Source organism: Felis catus, chromosome D2 (assembly GCF_018350175.1).
Source record: "Felis catus isolate Fca126 chromosome D2, F.catus_Fca126_mat1.0, whole genome shotgun sequence".
Classification (NCBI taxonomy): Eukaryota; Metazoa; Chordata; class Mammalia; order Carnivora; family Felidae; genus Felis; species Felis catus.
This window is the reverse complement of record NC_058378.1, coordinates 59,592,880-59,613,286: the sequence shown is the minus strand read 5'-3', so window position 1 is coordinate 59,613,286 and position 20,407 is coordinate 59,592,880. Positions and strand designations below refer to the sequence as shown.

The window sequence follows — 20,407 nt, the reverse complement described above, 5'->3', positions numbered from 1 at the left end:
GTGCAAGCGAGCCTAGCCGTTTCGGCCGGGTCTCTCCATTGGCTGTGCGTGGAGAGGAGCGGGGTGAATGACAGCGCGGGGGAGGGGCGGAGAGGGGGAGAGGGAGGCCGGGAGCCGAGACTGATGCAGGAGCCAGAGACAGAGGGACGGAGACCGAGGCACCGAGAAGTAGTTCAGGAAGAGAGAGAAGAGATTCAGAGACTTAAAAGGAGAAAAAGAACAGGAGGCGGCCATTCCCAGAGACCGATAAACAGACGGACCCGAGGAGGTGGAGGATAGAGCCCTCTTCCCGGTCTGGCAGGAGTCTCCCCTCACTTTGAATGGGGCCAAAGAGGTCCAGCCCACTAGGCCTCTGGGGAAGGGTGTCCCTGCGCTACTGGAGAATCTCCCCAAGGGCTCAGCTGGGAAACACCTGTCCTTCAACAAGAGGATTTACTGCAAACTTCAAGTCTGGCTTGTTAGAAAGTAGAAGACTGTCTACTTCCCAGGTATGGAGCCCAGGCCCCTGGGGCAGGAAGGTGAGTTCAGGCTTGTCCTTTTTAAAAACACAGGCCTATGAACAACCGGCTGTAGGTTGTTGAAAAAATCAACAACCACCCCAACCCAGCCTATTTAGAGAAACTGAGGAAAGGAAGACTTCCTGAGAGGAAGGCAAAAGTCAAGAGAGGTGGCTTGGGGCTTGTTTCCGGGGGGCCCATGCCTCCAGATACCCCTTTCCTTTGAAATAAACATGCCCCAAAGAAGCAGTACCCACAGTATGCGAATGAATTCAATCAGATTGTTTTCACCTAGCAACTAGCACAGGGCTGGCTATTCCAAGCAAGAAACCTTTGGACTGTGGTGAGGGGAAGGAGTTATTTTCTTACTTTTGGAATCCTGGGAGGGAGACCTGGGGACTTAAGGCAGTGGCGGGGGTGGGGGGAGGTGGGGGGGCTAGGGTTGGTGGGACCAAGATCAGGGAAGTGCATCTGGACAAATTTAGGCCTTTTAAAGTTTTGACTGTGGCTGACTGGCTTACAGCCCAGGAGAGAAGGAAGAAACTCCCTTTTTCTGCTTCCTCTCTTTCCCCTCTCCAGTAGGGAAAGGTTTGCTCCCTGCCAGGAGCCAAGCTCTGGGACCGGTGCACGTTGGATCCCTTTGGATCGATTTCTGGTCTATTTCAGATTCAACAGGTCTTCAGGGAGGGACTGTCTCTATCAGGCAAGATGAAGGTGCACATTCTATTGATCGAGTCTCATTACAGTCTATTTGCTTTGGTCACGTCTGTTATTTCCACTTGAAGAGACCTCCTTGGAAGCAGGGAACTCATCTCAGTTTCCCTCCTGTGGAGTGTAGCCCCAAACCACAGGATATACTCATGTTGGGTGAAAAATGAATGAATGAACCTCCTTATTCAACAAATATTTATTGAATACCTACCATGTGTCAGGCATTGTTCTTGGCACTGGGAAAACAGCAGTAAACAAAACCAAGGTCCTGCCCTCATGGAGTTTACGTTCCATAGAGGGGGCTAGACAATAAACAAAGAAGCAAATACAATAAGTCAGATCGTGGTAAGTATTATGGGGAATGCTATGAACTTCACCAACTCTTCAAGATGAGTATTATCTCTTTCATAGATATAGTAAGAAATTATACTATTTTATAGATGTAAGAAAGCCAAATTTCAGAGGCTAAGTGACTTGGTCAAGATGGAGAAGCTGGATTTGAGTTGCTTTTATGGATTAGCCTGGAAACCTGGAGAAAATCTCATCTGGGCTCCAGGCAGGTGGACAAAGGCCCGCTCAAGGCAAGGCCATGTGTGAAATAGGTGGTGGTTTGTAAACACTGAGCAGAAACAGGCGAGAGCTCTATTCCCTTGCCAGTTCACTCCTCTTCACCCACCCAATCCAGGTTCTACAACCTTACCCAGCAGTTGTTTGAACCGAAATTTGTCTCCTTCCTGCCTCTTATCTTAGAGGAACTAAATAAAGCAGAGATAAACCTAAGTGTTTTACTGAGAAGCTACCATGTGCCAGGCACCTCACCACACCGATGTCATTTAAGACTCGCAACTCTGTGAAGTTAATAGAAACACCTCCAAGTTTTAAGTTAAGTACGAAAATTAAATGAGTGTTCACTGCAGTATTATGTATAATGACCAAAAAGTGGGAGCAACTCACATGTTCATCATCTGATGAATGGACAAACAAAATGTGGTGTATCCATACAACAGAATATTATTCATGCTACAACATGGAAGAACCTAGAAAACATGATGCTCAGGGCACCTGGGTGGCTCAGTCGGTTAAGTGTCTGACTTCAGCCCAGGTCACGATCCCGCGGTCCATGAGTTCGAGCCCTGCGTCAGGCTCTGGGCTGATGGCTCAGAGCCTGGAGCCTGTTTCCGATTCTGTGTCTCCCTCTCTCTCTCTGCCCCTCCCCCGTTCATGCTCTGTCTCTCTCTGTCTCCAAAATAAATAAACGTTAAAAAAATTAAAAAAAAAAACCCATGATGCTAAGTGAAAGAAGTCGGGCACAAAAGGCCACTTATCAAATGACTGCATCCATACGAACCATCCAGGATAGGCAAATCCATAAAGGCAGAAAGTAGATAATGGTTGCCAGAGGTTGGAGGAGGAAAGGTTGGAAGTGGCTGCCAGTGGATACGAAGTTTCCACTTGAAGTGATGAAAATATTCTGGAATTAGTGGCAATGGTTGCACAACTGTGTGACTATATTAAAAACCACTCAATTGTATGATTCAAAGGGGTTATCATAGTAGATGAGTTACATTCATTTTTAAAAAGAAAAAACAGAAACCGAGACTTGGTCAGATGAACAAACTTGCCCAACGTCCCACAGACAGAAGAAGATTGACCTGGTTGCCCAAATCTGAATTGTTTTCCCTGTATGAGGCTGAGAAGTATGGAGAGGGGTGCTTCTGCTTCCTTCGAGGCTGGACTGCAGTGCCTTGATCCTTTTCGTGATTAACTACAGTTCTGTCTGCTGCAATTAAAACCCTCTTATCTTCAGGACAACTTACCTCTGCCACCCTCTCTGGCCCACGCAGGAACCTCCTGAGTGTTCCTGACACTCTCCCCGTTCCTCCCTCCTTCCTCCTCTGGCTGAATCTTTCCAACACCTATGTCTTTCTGACCTTTCCTATTCCACCATTTAGGCATCTATCTTACTCACCTCTTGGACTCCTCAGATCTGGCACCAGTTGGCCAGAGTCCCTGGCGGGAGACCTCACCAGCCGAAGGTTGGCAGAAGTCACAGCTGCCTAGTGGCCTCTTCAGACTATCAGGAGGCTCTTCTCGTCAAAATCCTGCAACCCAGGGACATCTTGACTTTCCCCGGCCCTTACAGGTGTTTGCCTCACTGATCTTTTCCATACCCCCCTTCAGCCCCCCCCCCCCACCTATCAGAATCAACTTTTATCCCAACCCAGTTCTGCATGCTGGCCTTCCCCAAGATGGGGTTCTCTGTGTCCAACTTGTTTTCCAATAGGGTGGTTGTTTCCACCTTTGTTTTCCAATAGGGTAGTTGCTGAGGGCCAGGGTACCCTTTCAGTCCCTTCTTTTCCTAGGAAGTTGAGACAAGAGGGTCAGGAGTTGCTGGGTTCTGGCCCCCACCCCTCCCAAAAGCAGTGTCACCTGAGGTCAGAAAGTTTTCGGAAGGGGGTGGGGAGGAGACATGAGGGACACAAAAGGTGCAGCTTTTGTGTTTCCCCAGTGTCGGCCCTATTAGGAAAGAGGAGGAGAGAAACCAATTTGACTATAAATTGTATACACACACACACACACACACACACACACACACACACAAGGAAAGAGGAGGGGAGGGAGAGAGAGTAGGAGCACACAGCGCAGTGATGTCCCGGCACCTTCAGTCACAGTTATTATCTCGCGTCATCCTCCAATAACCCTGTGATGTGGCTTTTGTTATCTCCATTTCACAGATGAGAAGGCCGAGGCACTGAAAGCTGGGAAGGGACACAGACTGGACTCAAATGCTGTTTGTCTGACTCCATTCATTACGAGCTGATTTCTCCACACCAAACTCGGTAGCTGTGGCCCTCGCTTTGCAGGAGTATCTTGCATGTGTCTAGGTGAGTTCCGGCCCTAAAGCCACCTGGTAACCACCCCCCAAGCGCCTTCCGCTCCCCTCTCCCCTGCCTCCCCTCTCCCCTGCCTGCAGAATGAAGAAGTGCCTCCAATTAAAACAGAAGCAGCTGGGGCTGGGGCTGGGGCTGGGGGAGGAGGAAAGGGAGGGCTCAGCCCTAGAGGGCGGCCCCTTTGGATCCCACACGGCTCCCTCCCCCCTCTGGGAGGGACCCCTGGGCCAGGGGTTGTACTTTAGCTTAGGGGTGTGTGTGTGATAACTTAATTACTTTGTGTTTGTGGGACTGTGTGTCCATGAGGGGAAAGCCAGATGTGAAAGTGTGCGTGACAGTGGGGGCATGATAGCCTGGGCATGTCTCTGAGGAATACTTTTTAAAATCTACCCAACAAATATGTATCAAGCGTCTATTATGTACCAGTGTCAGGCTGCTGGGATTCAAATGCAAGCAAAATGCACGTCTGTGAGGGGACTAGGGGACAGGAGGGGAGTCTAGGTCATTTTTACAACTGTATTTGCCTGTGATGCCAGTGAGTGTGTTTTTTTGTAACAGATAAGAGTGTGTCCCTAACTGTTCCCGTATAACGGGCACATATGATGGGGTGAGAGGATCCGTCAGCTACTGTGTGAAAGTGAGGGTGTGATAATGGTGTGTGTGTGTGTATGCATGCTCGTGAGTGTGTGTATCTGTGGGAGACATGTCTTATTTTCTAGTGTAGTTGTCTGGGAAATGGCCATAGGCGGGCCTGTGGGTGTGGAACGGGGGAGACAGGATATGCCCAATCGATAGTTCGCAGGGAAAGGGTAGAACAAGATGAGAAATATGTAAGGGGATGTGTAACATGGAGCAGTGGCAGTGGGGCCATTGGGATCTGGATTTCCAATACGGAAGTTTCTGCCTTGCTCACCTGCCTCATGGAAGGGGGGGGGGGAATGGAGGGGCAGGTGCAGCTGGTGACTTGAGGACTTAGAGACCCAGTAAAGGGCACTCCACCTCCAAGGTGTGTGGGAGGGTGTTATCTCTAGGTTAGGGAAGGAGGGAGTGAGCAGGTCAGGCTGGTTCCAGCTACACGACTCAGTGATTTCTCAGGGTTGGGGGGAGGGGGCGGTCTGGGGCCAGCCCCAGGTGCTCCTACCCAAGTCCTTACAGGAATAGGGACTGAGGATCTCTCCAACATGGAGGGACAAGTGTCCATTTATTCATCAGTGGAGGGACCACAGACGGATCGAAGACAGAGAAAGACAGACCTTTCCTGCTAGAAAACATACCTCAGCTGTCACCTGGGTTAGGAGCCAGCTCCTTACCCCAAAGCCTGCTTGAACAACGGGGTCTTAAGTCTAGGCCCTGCCCTGTAGGGGTCCCCTTCTTGGCCTCTATACAAAGGCAGCTGTTGGCCCATCACCTCTGGGCATGGAGCTAGGACCTCAGGCCTCTCTCTGACCAACTTTCCCCCAAAGGAAGCCCAGAGACCCTCAGGTCCCACCATCCAGACCCATGCCCGTGGCAGAGCAGATCTTTGATGCTAAGTCTTCTCTCAGAATGCCAGGATGGGGAAAGGGTTGGGCAGGGTGTGGGCTGAGGTTCGGGGCAGAATAGCACTCTGTGACCCTGCCATCCGTTGACAGCTCCTGAAGGGCTCCCTGGGCACCAAGTTTAGCTTCCCACCACTGGACCCAGTAGAGCACCCCAGCCTGGGACCCAGGACCACAGGTACACCCCAGCATGCCGACCCTCGGCCTCCGTCCTTGGCCCTGCCCAGCCGACAAGTGGGTCCATGCTGATCCGAGGAATTTCGGGAGGCAGAGGGTCCTAGCCAGTCCCTGGGTGTGCTGAGTGTGGTGTGGGGGAGGAAGAGGGAGCGGGGGAGTGCCAGCTTGCTGAATGGGGGGCCTGGGGGGGCCACCACCACCTCCTAGAAACCTACTCCCTGCACCCCAGGGCAGGGAGCAGAGGGGGACAGGGTGGGGTCTGGCAGGCTCTTCAGGATCGGTGGGCCAGACCTCTGGGTGTTCTGTCCCTCCAGCGCCTCAGTCAAGCTGAAAATGGGTAGGGGGAGCTTTCCGGCTGGGCCACCAACCTGTAAGCGGTCAGATCTACCCAGATTTCTGGCCTCAGTTCAGGTCCTCAGCCCTCTTGGGGCATACATTTGGGCCGCAGAGGAAGGGCGGGTGGAGACCTCCCAGCTCCGGAAACCCGGCCCCCTAGAGGGGTTCAGTCCTGGGCTGCGGCGGGGAGGGTCTTGCGGTCACCCATAGGAGCTTGGGCCGCCTCGGCTTGGACAGGTCTGGACATTTCCGCGGGCGCTCAGGGCACGTCGGAAGCTGCAGGTGCTCCCTGAGCCGCAGCCACACTGCGCTGCGAACGGAAAACCTGGCCAGTGACGACCGCCCCGCTCCCGCTGAGAAGCCCTGGCCGCGGCACCTCTGCGCACCTCTGCCGGCACCTCTACCTCCGCCGGCACCTCTACCTCCGCGCTGCGGCTGCGTCCAGTGGGCGCCGCAAGTGTCCTCCGTGTAAATGAGTTGAGCTGGAGTTGGGGTTTGAAAGGAACTGGCCAAGCTCCTCCTCCGTCAGAAAACCCCGCTGCGGGAGGCAGGGGAACGGATTCCGCCTGGGAGACCCAGCTGCTGTCGAGGAAATGTGTTCCACGCTCTGTCCTGACTGCATATGGCCCCCGCATATACACGAATGGTCCCTGGCAGACACAACCAACACCCGAGGCCTTCCAGATTCAGCGTTGGAGCAGATCCAGCACCCTCTCTCTCAGGCTCACGCTCACAGGTCCACACTCACCCTTGCACACACACACACATACACACACACACTTCTGTGTGAAATTCTGGCAGCTGCTTGCAAGGAAGGCCTCCTTCACGCCTCCACCCACAAGTACACACGGATGTTACAAACACCGCCTTCCACCCAGACTCGGGGCTCAGATAAAAACCACCTCCCTCCCTTCGGGCGCGCACTCTGCCGGCCACCTTGGGCCCACAAGCAGCCACACAGCTTCCCAACTTTTCTGGGGAGGCCAAAGGCAGGGAGGGAGGGGGCGGGAGAGCCGCAGGTGCCAGGAGTTGGGGTGGGGGTGGCTTAGGGGGAGGGACTGTATCCATATGTATGGGTTCCGCGCACAAAGAGCAGCTGCCCTAAGCTGAGCCCCGCGGGCCCAGAGTTGCTCCGAGGCGGCAGCGGCCCCGCTAATTGAATTAGACCGGCCAGGCCCTGCCACCCGCGCGCCACCCGCGTCCGCTCTGCCACACGTCCCTGGCCGCCGCAGGCGCTGGTTGGGTGCCGAGGGACGGGTTGAGGGAAGGAGGCACCGCCGCCTGAGCCCCTGCCCGAGGCGTCCTCTCCCCCCGGAAATAATCCCATTGTTCTGCGGGCTACGTGTGGCACTGGGCGGCAGGGATCCCCAACTGGACTGCGACGACGCTGTGATTAATGGGACAGCGGGGAGGGAGCGGACGCGGAGGGGGGGCGAAGCCCTCCGCCCAGCCCACCCGTCTCCCTGGTTCTCAGCTGCCTTCTCACTCCCTGGTTTGAGGGCCCCTTCCCCACTGGAGTCTGGGGTCTGGGGAAGTGAGCGCAGAACCGGGAGGCAGGCCGACGGGGCCACCGGAAATTAGACCAGTTGGATGTCTTAGTGAGGGAGGCAAGGCGGTGTGGGCGGGCACGGCTGCATGGGTGTGTAAGGGCATTGAGAGCTGTGAATCCCTCTGCACTGAATGGGGTGCTGGGGGGCGGTGTATGAATGTGGCTGAAGTGTAGAGTGTGGGGTTGTGAACTATGAAAGGGGTGTGCTCCTGCCTCTGGGGGCCATCCCAGCCCCAAGGCCAGGGAGCTGCGCTGAGCCTCTGGCACTTCCCGGGGTCCCCAGGAAGTGCTTAGCTGGGCACCTGCCTTCTCTCATAATGGATTTCCAGAAGCAGCCTCACCCAAGACCCCAGCCCCAGCCCCACCACCAGCAACTGATGGGGTGGCTCCTGATCGAGGCCTCCACCTCCCTGCCCCCACCTTTCTGGATAATGCCTTCCGAACACAGGCATCCTTTCGTCCCGCTCTTCTCCCACTCAACGTCCTCCGCACCTCCGCTGATCGGGTCTTTTGAGGTCTGGCTCATGGCGCCCTAACCACAGAAAGCTTCCCCACATATGTCTGGGAAAGAACTCCACTGCCCAAGATGGCCCTCACATCCCTGACGTAGGAAGCACGTCTGCGTGTCTGTCCCGCTCTAAACTGCAGGTGCCTGGAGGCGCACCAGAGTCCCAGCTTGTCCCCCAGCACTCATACACGCCCACGGGCGCTCTCAGTACCAGTGAGTCCTCCTTGTTGGTGAGCTCCGCCCAAGAGCTGTGGAGACCGTGGGCACACGGCCATGCTTCTGAGGTCATGGCGACGTTCACCTCCTTGCCTCCTTCACCCAGAAGCAGGACACACGGTCCTGGCCCCCAGTGGGTGTCGGGTGGGGGTGCCCTAGGGACCGAGCCATGGATTCCTAGGAGGGTGGAAGAGGACCCCCACCTCAGGGAACCGGGGGCTGCAGCAGGCTTTGGCCACCCAGTGGTCAGCGCTGATACTGAGACCCTGCCCCGGCAAGGACCTCTGGCCCTCAGGCTTCCTGCCTGATGTTGCCCTCCGCCTGCCCACTGAGCTCTGCCAAGCCACCCAGGTTATGCAGTCAAGGCAAGGTCCCCTAGAAATCCAGCGAGGGTGGGAGCGGGCCAAAGCTGGGGCTTCAAGCCCACCGGAAGGGCTCAGTGCATCTGGCAGGGACCAGGACCCTCTGGAGGAGTAACACCAAGGACAGCGGTGTGGCTGGCGTCTCCACCCACACCCCTTTGCTCTGATACTCAAGGCTCTGGAGAGGCGGTGGGGGTGGGAGCTCTGGGCCGGGCTGGGCATCCTGGTAGGTCACCCTGAGAGCGCTAGGCGCCAGCACTGCCCACCCTCTCAGGCCCAGGGCCAGGCCTCCGCGGCCCTTACTGTATTTCCCGGGACTTTTACTGCCGCGCCAAGATGAGCAGTGACATCCCCTCTCCCCTTTCATAAATATTGCATCTTTGCAATGCAATTACAGGAGACGGAGCGGCATGAGCATTTACTAAATAAGATTATGGGGTAATGCTAATGCAGTTTATGTCTGCGCTCTGACACCAGACAAACTCCCTATTAATAACCTCTCAATGAGGCGCGAGGCTCAGAAAGCAGAGCCTGGGGCTGCCCAGGGCTGTGCACTAGCTCCGCATGGTCACAGCATGGCCACTCCATGCTGGGGGGGGGGGCGGTGGGGGCTCCCGTGGCTCCCACCCTCCTCTCTGGGCCTCTCGGCTTGGAGTTCCTTCCACACTCCTTAGGAGGCAACCTTACTTACCCTCCACCCTCACGCCCAGAGTCTTACTGCCACCCCAGCTTCCTCCACTTCCCTTCTTTTTCCTGGCTTGGCACCTCACCCCTCTCTTTGGAATTCACCCTGCTGGAGAGGCCCAATCCCTCCCCACCCCCTCACGCCCTCACAAAGGACATGCAAGGCACATTCTTCTCTGGCTTAGAAACCACTCGCCATTGCCTATAGGAAAATCCAAGCCCTTTAGCCCACCATTCAAGGCCTTCAACTTGCCGCTTCATTGGTGGTACCCTCCCCCAATCCCCGGCTACCATTCACCATTTTGTATCAGTTGAGACGAATTCTCTCACACCTTTCCACTGACCGCCATCTCCTCAGTGCAATGCCCTGGCAACATCCATTTCTCTCCTATCCCAACCACACACACACACACACACACACACACACACACACACACCCTACTCCTACTGTATGTTGGGTTCTGTGCTGGGCGTGCAGCCTGCTTAAGATTCTCTCTCTCCCTCTCCCTCTGCCCCTCCCTTGCTTACACATGCACATGTTCTCTCTCTCTCTCTTTCTAAAAAAAATAAAATCAAAATCATACACATGCACGTGTTCTCTCTCTCTCTCTCTTTCTAAAAAAAATAAATAAATAAAAATCAAAAATAAATGTGTATCAGAACAGATCGACTAACTTCTCTGGCCCTTACTTTTTTTGTTTATAAAATGGGCCCAGTGGACTCTGCCTTCTACTTCAGCAAGCCATTGTCGGAATCTTCCTATCTCATTGGCTGTAGCTCTGCTTTACCATCTTTCTTACTGTATTAAAATTTGTGTAAAATGTTCGTCAGCCCTACTTGTCTGGGAGCTGTTGAAACTCAATGCTGTCGGCCCTGCTCAGTTACCCGAACCAGCCCATGAGCGCCTGGGACTAGGAGAAACCCTTCTCCCTGCCTCCTCAGTTTTCCTCCTCTTGGGGCCTCTTTAAGGTCCCGTTGAGAGGATAGGGCTAAAGCAGTAGAGACAAGTTCTGGAAAAATAGAGCATCAGTGCCGCAGGAAAATGTAGGCAGGATTTCAAGGTCAAGGGAGCCAGTCCCCTGCCTCAGGCCCCGGTGCTGGCTGGTCATTAATGCAGCCCTGGGTTCTTTTTGGCCTTCAAATAAAAAGATATTTCATGCCCAAGGGCCTCAGTAATGAGGAACCAGGGAGGGGCTGGGTAGCCTGCAGTTTCAGCAAAACCTTCCCCACCTCAGAGGCCTCCCCCTCCTTCCTCCCTCCTCCTCTGTCTCTCTGAAGTCAGCGAAACCTTTCAGCAGCTTCGGGAAGAAGAAGGTTCCTTTGCCTTTGGAGCAGGGAGAGGGATGAAGGGTACCGGCACGGCCTAAAGAGGCCTCCTGGAGCCTCGCTCCTCTGCCCCCACCTCTCTACCAAGGACAAACCATCTTTACCTAGAGATGCCAACCTGTGGGGAAAGGCTGGGGCCCAGGGCCTGGAGGATGGGAGCGGGGCAGTGCCTTACCATACTTTCCAGTCCCTCACCCCTGAGAACCGGGGCTAGCGCATACTTACCACTAACTCTAACCTGCCATTCCTGCCCTGGGCTACAAATGACTTTGCTGAGTGCTGCAAACCTGTCTGAATCTGTCTGGGGCATTTTGGACTTACCGCAACATCCCTTTGCTTATTTACGAAGCATTAGGCTTGACTCTTTTTTTCTGTTTTCCCTTTCTCTCTTACCTGTCCTGTCCAGTCTCCCTGCTGAGTGTTTTCTTAGTGCTCTTGGTCTGGGAAACTTCCTAACCAGCCCCTTTACCCAACTCGCAGGTTGTATGCGCACAAACGCACATGCAAACTGAGAGGTGCGTGCAGACCTTTACTCTCAAAAACACACGAACAAAGTCCTGAGCGTAACATTAACCCCCCTCCCCCATGAAGTCCCAGATCCACCTGTGCTGACAGACATGCACCTGCGCTGTCCCCACTGAAATGCCGTCTCCCACTGTCTCCCATGCAGAGAAGTATACAGCCACATAGGTTAGCATGTTCATGCAAACACAAATACTCCACCAATCAACATGCCAAGCACAGTTTCTGAAGTTGGTGCTGCCATTGAATCTTCCAGAGTTTGCCGGGGATCAAACTCTGGAAGATTTGATATCTATTTCATTCTTTGTTTTAAGTTTATTTTTGAGAGAGAGAGAGAGAGAGCTCGAGTGAGCGAGGGGCAGAGAGAGAGAGAGAGAGAGAGAGAGAGAGAGAGAAAGAATCCCACGCAGGCTCCCAACTGTCAGTGCAGAGCCCAAAGTGGGACTCAAGCTCACCCGATAAGGGGCTCGGACTCACAAACCATGAGATCATGACCTGAGCCGAAGGTGGATGCTTAACCAACTGGGCCACCCAGGCGCCCAGGAAGTGCCTTCTTTTATCCTGGGTGGGAACTCAGTATATTTAGGATAATATATACCCAAGGGTATCTGGGGCTTGTAGAATTGTATGGCGGTATTGGTAAAAACCACTCCCCACAAGGTACCTGAGCTATGAGTCATTCCGGAGGACCTGAAAAAGTAGGAGGAGCACACATCTGAACAGAGGGATGTGGTCTACTCATTGGAATCCGAACCTGTCCATCATGTGCACTCTGTAAATTAGGGGCGGATCCTGAGACAGGAAGTAGGAAGGAGCCCGGTGGGCGGGCTCCACAGGGCGTGGACTTTGAAACAGGAAAGGAAGGAGCTATCTGGGCCTCTCTCAGGGAGTGGCCCTCAGTTCCAAGAAGCACAAGGTAAAGCTAGCACTTATCTTGGGGGTGACTACTTAGGCCCTGCTGAAGCCAGGCCTCACCGTGGCCAGGAAAAGTAGTGGCGCTGTACCAAAAGGGTTTGTTTCCACCTCAGCGTACGTGAAGAAGGCCACTCGTGGCAAAGACAAATGGACTAGGGTAAAAGGTGGGGGCTTCAGGAGGCTGGGGAGGAGGGAAGTATAATGGAAAGACCAAAGACACTGATGTTGGAACAGGATTCAAATTGTCCCCGTGCTCCGCTAGCCGTGTGGTTTGGGGCAACATGTTTAGCCTCTCTGATCCTCGGTTTACTCCTCTATAAAATGAAGATACGCCACCTACTTTGTTTGATTGTGGTGAAGAATAAAAGAGATGAAAATACCTAAAAGTGCTCAGCCCAATGGCTGGCACAGGGCAGGATCCAATGGATGGGGGCTGTATGTGAGAAGAAAGTAACTAGAAGGCCAATGTAAGAAAGACTGAAACGCAGGACCAGAAGGTTTAGGGCCTTCCTTTCCCGAAGGGGATTTGGGCTGCTGGGGCCAAGGCAGGACCCAGAAAAAGAAGGGTGGCTTCAAGTTGAAGTGCCTGTACCTGGTCAAGTGAGCAGAGCACAGTGGTTAATAATCCAATGCCAGACGGCCCGAGTTCAAGTTCTTCTAGCTATAAGACCTACAGCCAATTTCTTTATGGCTTGATTTCTTTATAAAACGAGCATCGTAATAATAACAGGATCTAGCAGGGTGCCTGAGTGGCTCAGGTGGTTAAGCGTCTGACTCTCGATTTCTGTTCGGGTCACATCTCAGTTTTGTGAGATCGAGCCCCACATGGGGCTCTGCACTGACAGTGAGAAGCCTCGCTTGGGATTCTCTCCCTCCCTCCCTCTCTGCCCCTCCCTCTGTTCACCTATGCGTGTGTGCCTGCTCTCTCTCAAAACAAATAAATAAACGCTTAAAATAATAACAACAATAACAATAACACCTATCTTGTGAACTTGATCTGAGAAGTAAATGAGTTATTATTTGTAAAGTGCTTAGAATAGTACCTGACACAGAATAAATGCCCTACGAATGTATGCTCAGTCAATAGAAACAAACCAGGCTCACATGCTGACGGGGAACCTGGTCCCGGGGACTCGGTGGGGCAGGCCACACACCAGAGGCAGCCTGCCTCTTTGGCTGCATGATCAGGGATCTTCAGAACCCTGTGCTTTCGAACTCCTGGTTTTGTCCTCCCGTGGCTGTGGTTTGTTTACTTTAGGAGCAGGTTACCCTTTTAAGTTTTCAAGGCGCTTGAGGGTTTGTTAAGGGAAGAGTAGACATTTCTTTATATGTTGCGGGTGGTGCTGTAAATTAATCCCGTCCTCCTCGAGTGATGGAACAAAAGCCATGATACTGTTCATATCCTTTGATCAGATAATCCGACTTTTGGGACCATATCCCAGGGAAATAAAAAAAGCAATTTGTACAAAGATGTTCATAGGAGCACCATTCATAACAGCTCAACCTTGGAAGCAGCCCAAACACCCAACACTAGGGTAACGGTTAAGCCAGCTAGAAAGCTGCTTCACAAAGGAATAGCACACGGCCATTAAACTGCTAACGAGGGCGCAGGTAAGGAGTGGGACTTGCCGTATTCCCAGGGGAAGATGCCAAACAGTGTGTAAATGTCAGAACTCCCTAAGAAAATGTACAGGCTCAATGTCCTACTAATCAAAAATCAAAGCAGACATTTTCTTAGATTAAAAGAAAAAAAGATTCCGACATTCACACGAAAGAGTAAATAGGTGGACATATCAAACGTTTCTTTTTTTTGTTATTTTTTAGTGTTTCTTTATTTTTGAGAGACAGAGACAGGGAGTGAGCGGGGGAGGGGCAGAGAGAAGAGGGAGACACAGACTCTGAAGCAGCCTCCAGACTCTGAGCTGTCGGCACAGAGCCTGATGCGGGGCTCGAACCCATGAACCGTGAGATCATGACCTGAGTCGAAGTCAGACGCTCAACCCACTGAGCCAGCTCCCTGGGTGCCCCATGAATACCTTCTGATCTGACTCCTGAACCTGGCCCTGCTGAACTTCCCTGCCTCCAAACCAGACTGAGACACCTCCTACCAGCTCCCTAGAGGCCAGACTGCCTGGGTTCCAATTTCAGTTCTCCACTTAAAAACTGGGCGATCTTGGACCAGTAGCTTAACCTTTCTAGATCTCAGTTTTCTTATCTGGAAGGTGGAATAAGAGTAGTACTTATATAGAGAATTATTGCCATGATTTAATCAGTCAACTTACGGAAACCCAGAGAACAGTGTCTGGCCTAGAGTAACATCTCAGTAACAGTTGGTCATTCTTTGGGTTGGGTTTGGGGGAACTCTAAAGGGAGGAGGAAGAAAACTTTAATTTCTCTGATGCTTATGTCTTCCAGGTCTCTGGTTGGTTTTGAAGCCTAGGGCACCTGGCTTTCTCCTTCATCTCAACTGACGAAGCAAGAGAGTCTTAGCCAAGAGGGGGCCCTCGGTGCAGACCAAGAATCCAGTGCTGACACACAGGGCTCAGCTGCCTCAGATCCTTCCAGCCTGCGTGCCCTCCCTACCCCAGCCGGGGAGTTTAGCCCTGCCCTGCCCTCAGGGACTAAGACCAAGTCAAGTCTCTGTCATGGATTTGGGGAAAATGGGCTTTGTGCTTAGGGGATAAAGAAGGGCCAGGTTCTGAGCGCTTGGCTGCAGGCGATGTCTCACTGACCTGAGACAACTCCCCCAGCCGAGGACTAACCCCCAGGCCGGCTCTGACCTCCTTTTGCTCAGCTTCCTCCAGAGATCACTCTCTCCAACTGAAGACTGGAGCTCCCGCCGGAAGTTTCCAGGCTTGCAGGAAAATGGGGGTGCTTTTCTTGAACTGTCTCTGTGTATTTGTCTTGCTAAGTCAGGCCCAGATGGGGTGATAGGGCTGAGAGGTGGAGTGGGTCTATTTTCTGTCATCTTTCCCTATATGTCCCTCACACACAAACCTGGGAGTGTCCTCATCTTGTGGTGAAAATTTTGTTCATTGCTCTGTTTGACTACACTTGATCTTAGCCAAAAGGCTAAGCAATGTTTATTGCTCTGTTTTCTTGTTATCGTCACTTTTGTTGTAATTAGCCAAGGTAAGACTTCCCAGAATCGACTTAGTGGCCACTTAGTGGCCCCTAGGAGGAGCAAAGGAAGTGACTACTGGGTCTGTACAGGATAGAGAGACATGAGGGCAGGGATCTGTGAGAGCCAGGTTGAAAAACACTTTGTTCTTCTAGGGACTAGACCAGGTGAACCTTTAGTAGCCAAGGTGGCTACAGAATGAAGTGAGTGTCAGCCCTAGGGAAGGGGGGTTGCCCAAAGGGTCAACTGCAAAGAGTAAACAAGGAGGAGGCCTGGAAAGGGCTGAGGATCCTTCCTGACTCCCCAGTGAGACCAGCCCCACGTATGTGCTCAGAGTTTTGAACCCACACAGAGTCCGGAGGTTGACTCCCAAGAAACCTTCCTGCCTTCATCTAGCCATGCGTGTATTCACTTATCTATCCATGTAGCCCACTTCGCTGAGCTTTGTTCTAAGCCAGGCACCGTGCCTGCTATGTGAGAGCTAGGCAGGCCCCTTGGGAAAGGGGTTGGGGGGCCTGGGGGGCAGGCGCAGCAAGTCCCTTACTTCTGTCAAAGCCAGAACCAACCACTTCTCAACCTTTCTGGGATTCCAGTGACTCTGTAGTTTGTCTGTGTTTGTTGGTTTTGTTTGTTTTTTGTTTCTGCTCACCCCTGTTTGCCTGTAGTTCCTGGTGATTAGAAAAACAAGCAGGGCAAAGCCTTAAACAGGAGAAAGGGGACCTGTGCCTGTTTCAGAGCCCAGGAGCGGAAGAGGCCTGGAGAGGTGCCAGCAGAGAAGCGTCCTGGGAGGGAGAACCCGAAGTCCGAGCCTTCTTCCCCATCCCACCCTCCCCAGTGTCCCCCACCCCACCTCCTTCCAGATCCCCGGTTCCTCTCTCTGCACCCCTTTAAACATCCCCCGGCATCGCACAGTTTCTCACGTCCCCTCTCCCTCCCCCTCTGGAGTCTGGCTTTGAGCCTTGGGTGCTGGAGGACTTGGGCTGGGCCTGAGCACCCCCCCCCCCCATGATCATTCGTCCTGGGATGAGCCCTGGCCTCCAGGGGTCAAAGGTGGCAGCTTTATTTACTCCCAGTCAAGCTCTCACTGCTCGGGCGCTTTCATCATTTTGTTATAATGGAAACAGCCCGATGGCCACAGGCGCCTTGGGAGACCGTCAGCCACCTCCCTTCTCCCCCCAGCCTCCAGACACACAGACACTTGTATCCCTCCAATAAGGGCTCGGATTTCTCAGCAAAGGTACAGCTTTGCTCTTACGACAGTTTTCAGCTGTCGGCGTGATCACATTCCTCTGTCTGTTTAGAGCCGGTGCCAGAGAGGCCGGGGGGCTGGCCCGCGTGTGAGAGTGGGCATGCGTGTGCGAAATGGGTACGGTGCGCGAGTCTGAGAGTGCGTGGCGTGAGTGTGTGTGTGTGTGTGAGAACTTGCACGAGTGTGTGGACGCGTGAGGTTCTGGGTGTATTTGTGTACGTGTGTGTGTGTGTGTGTGTGTGTGTGTGTGTGTGACAGTCACGTAGGTAAGCCTAACGGGACTGCGCATATGTGCGTGAGAGCCCGGGCATGTCCGTGCTGTGCGTGTGCATACTCGTAGCAGAACCTTATTCACATAAGCCGGCCCGTGTGCATCTCCACGTGCAAATATCGTTTAAGGATGTGTCTGCACAACATGGATAGATCTCAGGACTATAATGCTGGGCAACAGAAGACAGACAAAGAAGGTAACATACTCTGTGATTCCATTCATATAAAGTGTAAAAACAGGAAAATCCATGTTTGGTGTAAGAGGTCGGAACAGAGTATTGTGCCTGGAAAGGGGGCCCGAGGGCATTCCTGGGTACTAATGATATTGTACTTTTTTAAAATTCATTTTAAAAAAAATATTTTTTAACGTTTATTTATTTTTGAGACAGAGAGAGACAGAGCATGAATGGGGGAGGGGCAGAGAGAGAGGGAGACACAGAATCCGAAACAGGCTCCAGGCTCTGAGCGGTCGGCACAGAGCCCGACGCGGGGCTCGAACTCACGGACCGCGAGATCATGACCTGAGCCGAAGTCGGACGCTTAACCGACTGAGCCACCCAGGTGCCCCTTTAAATTCGTCTTTGAGAGAGACAGAGATAGCGTGAGTGGGGGAGAGGCAGAGAGAGGGAGAGAGAGAGAGAATCCCAAGCCGGCTCCACACTATCAGCCCAGAGTCCGACGCTGGGCTCGAGCTCACGAAACCACGAGATCATGACCTGAGCCGAAACCAAGAATGGGATGCTTAGCCGACTGAGCCACCCAGGTGCCCCAATAATATTCTACTTTTTGATCGGGATGCTGTTTACATGTATACATGTATGTGTCCGCTTTGTGGAAATTCACTGACCCCTATACTCATATATAATGAGAAATCATAAAGTACATATATAATTTTACTGGCTGAATATGTTATAATTCAGTGAAACATTGGTCCAAGAATATCTAACCTGAAGACCGTCCCCTGCACACCCCCCTGCGTCCCTCCCACATGCCTGCGTTGCTCACCTTCTCCAACTGGCCCCTCGGCCTGCTTTCCCTCCTCAACCCCCCCCCCCCCCCAACACTGGCACACACACTGTCTGCGTGTGTAAGAGGCCTATGTCTCTGGGTTGCTGAGATGCCTGCTCGGATCCCAGCTCACCTCTGGGCTTCTCCCCACAGCCCTCCTTTTCACTCCCATCTCACCTCTTGGTCTCTCCCCGAACTCAGTGACTCCCTTGGAAGGCAGTGTCCCTGAAGGCAGAGCGAAGATGACGGAAGATTTGGCTTCACCCTCCGGGAGCCCCCAAGCTGACGTTCTGGGTCTGGACAGCCTCCAGCATGCACACCAGTGTGGAAGGTCGGTCTGGACAGCCTCCAGCATGCACACCAGTGTGGAAGGTCAGCCACGCTCCTGCAGGACAAACGACACATGGGAGGGAGTGGGTGACCGCAAGGCGTTAGTTAAGGACGGCCTTTTATGAAGGAAAAACCTTGAAGGTCTCTCTCTGAAGACCCCAAAGGTGAGCCTTGGCTGCACTATTTAAGCTCCCAGAATCTGGCTCATTAATCTGTAAAGGGAGAGAAAGCACTCTGGTTTCCAGCACCGTCCCTGTGATTATCTGTGCCTGAGTGTCTCTTTGTGTACAGGACTGTGTGCACGTGCCCGCAGGTGAGGCGTGTGACTGTGGGTATGCTTGTGCCTGTGTCACCAGATGGGGTCCTGTATGATTTCATAGGGAGTGTGCTCCTGTTCCATGCAGGAGGCAGGATAAGCATATCGCATTCCAAATCACTTTGCCCCGTGATTCTCACAAACACGTCCCTGCCACATGTCTCAATTTGGGGTTCAGAACTTCTGATAGAAATCAGAGCCGGGACATAGGGTCTACACTGGGAAGGGGGTTATGGCTCCAGAGAAGAGGGGGAGCCTGGCTCGACTCTCTCATCTTTCTCCAGGTTGGGTTTATTCACTCCCTCCCAAGCTGGCGCCTGGCATGGCACCCTGAGAAACCTGGCCCTGTCAGCCCCGTCCCTGGCCCAGGGCCCTCCCCCAAGTCAGAGCTCCTCCCACCCTCTCCCAAACCTGCTCAACCCGCCTGGCAGGCCAGCGTCTCCCAGAGGTGCCTCTGGTGCCCCCTGGGCGGTGGGGGGGGGGGGGGCAACAGGCATCCCACCATCATCAGGAGAGCCAGCAAGAGTAGCAGCAATGGGGTAGGTGGGAGGGTAGGCTGACCCCTTCGGGAGGGGTTGGGGAAATTAGGCTGCCAGAAATTGCCTCGATCCTTCTCCTGACCTGAGCTTGCTGCGCCCCCTCCCCCATGGTCCCTGGTCCCTCTTTCCTGCCGGCCAGAATATTCCCGCTCTTCACCACCCACCTTCAAGGGCTCGGTCCTCCCTCCTGGCTCAGCTAACATCCAATCTGAATGACCCCGGGGGGCAAATGGGGCATTGGCCTGGAATGTCCTAGAAGCACAGGAAGCATGAGAGCTAGATGTGAGTCATCCCATCCCTCTCCAGGGCCCCCTTGAGGACAGGCCTGGGCTCTGGATCTCAGGATCAGCAAGCACCCTAGATCCCTGCAGTAGGTGTGTACAAACAGACCGGAAGGGGAGACCTACCCAGCCATCCCCCCTTCCTTGATGGAAGACAGGCTGAGACAGTGGCTCTTCTTTTAAGAGGCTCTTCTTTTAAAGAACAATTTGTTGAACACTTACTATGTGCCAGGGGCTGTTCAAAGGGTTTTATAGAACTCAGCTCATTTTAACCTTCGTAGCAATCCTATAGAGCAGCTACATTCCTTATCCCCCTTTTAAAGATAGGAAGACTGAGGCACGGAGAGGTCCCATAACTTGGTCAAGATCGTATCTCCAGTAAACAGAGGATTTAAGATTCAAACTCAGGCAACAGGGCTGCTAAGCCTGTGCTGTTAACCATCCCCTTATAACATTTGCATAATTACCCTTAAGTATATATACACCTCCTCATACTTAGGCCGTTTCACATACATAATTGTGCATAGAAACATATCATTACCCAGACGCTAATCACACCTAACATCTATACAGCAATTTATTTACAAATCGCTTTTACACCTAGATACAATGCCCACTGAAAGAGGGATTGTTGCCCTCTTAACCGTTAACAGACGTCAATTAAGGCTGCCACTTACTGACTCAACTTACCACTAACTGGCTCAGTTATTTGGCTGGAAGCGGTTTATCCTCTCTTTCTTTCTTTCTTTTTTTTTTTTTTAAATTTTTTTAAGGTTTATTTATTTTTGGGACAGAGAGAGACAGAGCATGAACAGGGGAGGGGCAGAGAGAGAGGGAGACACAGAATCGGAAGCAGGCTCCAGGCTCTGAGCCATCAGCCCAGAGCCCGACGCGGGGCTCGAACTCCCGGACCGCGAGATCGTGACCTGCGCTGAAGTCGGACGCTTAACCCACTGCGCCACCCAGGCGCCCCTCTTTTTTTTTTAAACGGAAGTAAAATAGGCTCAGTAGGAAAATTAAAACAGGGCAACGGGAATAACGTGAAAAGTAGAAGCTCCCCC

The 20,407-nt window shown here is 52.9% G+C and overlaps 2 long non-coding RNA genes across 3 annotated transcripts; both read left to right on the top strand.

Moving 5' to 3' along the window:
• The first annotated feature begins 16 nt into the window (after positions 1-16).
• Positions 17-18,457, top strand: LOC109492648. 2 transcript variants are annotated; one of them, XR_006587241.1, is made up of 4 exons: positions 17-518; positions 3,944-4,093; positions 18,082-18,211; positions 18,253-18,457. It is a non-coding gene; the product is annotated as an uncharacterized LOC109492648 (long non-coding RNA). The 2 variants fall into 2 exon arrangements; XR_006587240.1 differs by having other exon boundaries at positions 26-488.
• Positions 12,039-15,316, top strand: LOC123380881. Its single transcript, XR_006587242.1, has 2 exons — positions 12,039-12,233; positions 14,648-15,316. It is a non-coding gene; the product is annotated as an uncharacterized LOC123380881 (long non-coding RNA).
• Positions 18,458-20,407: the final 1,950 nt, after the last annotated feature.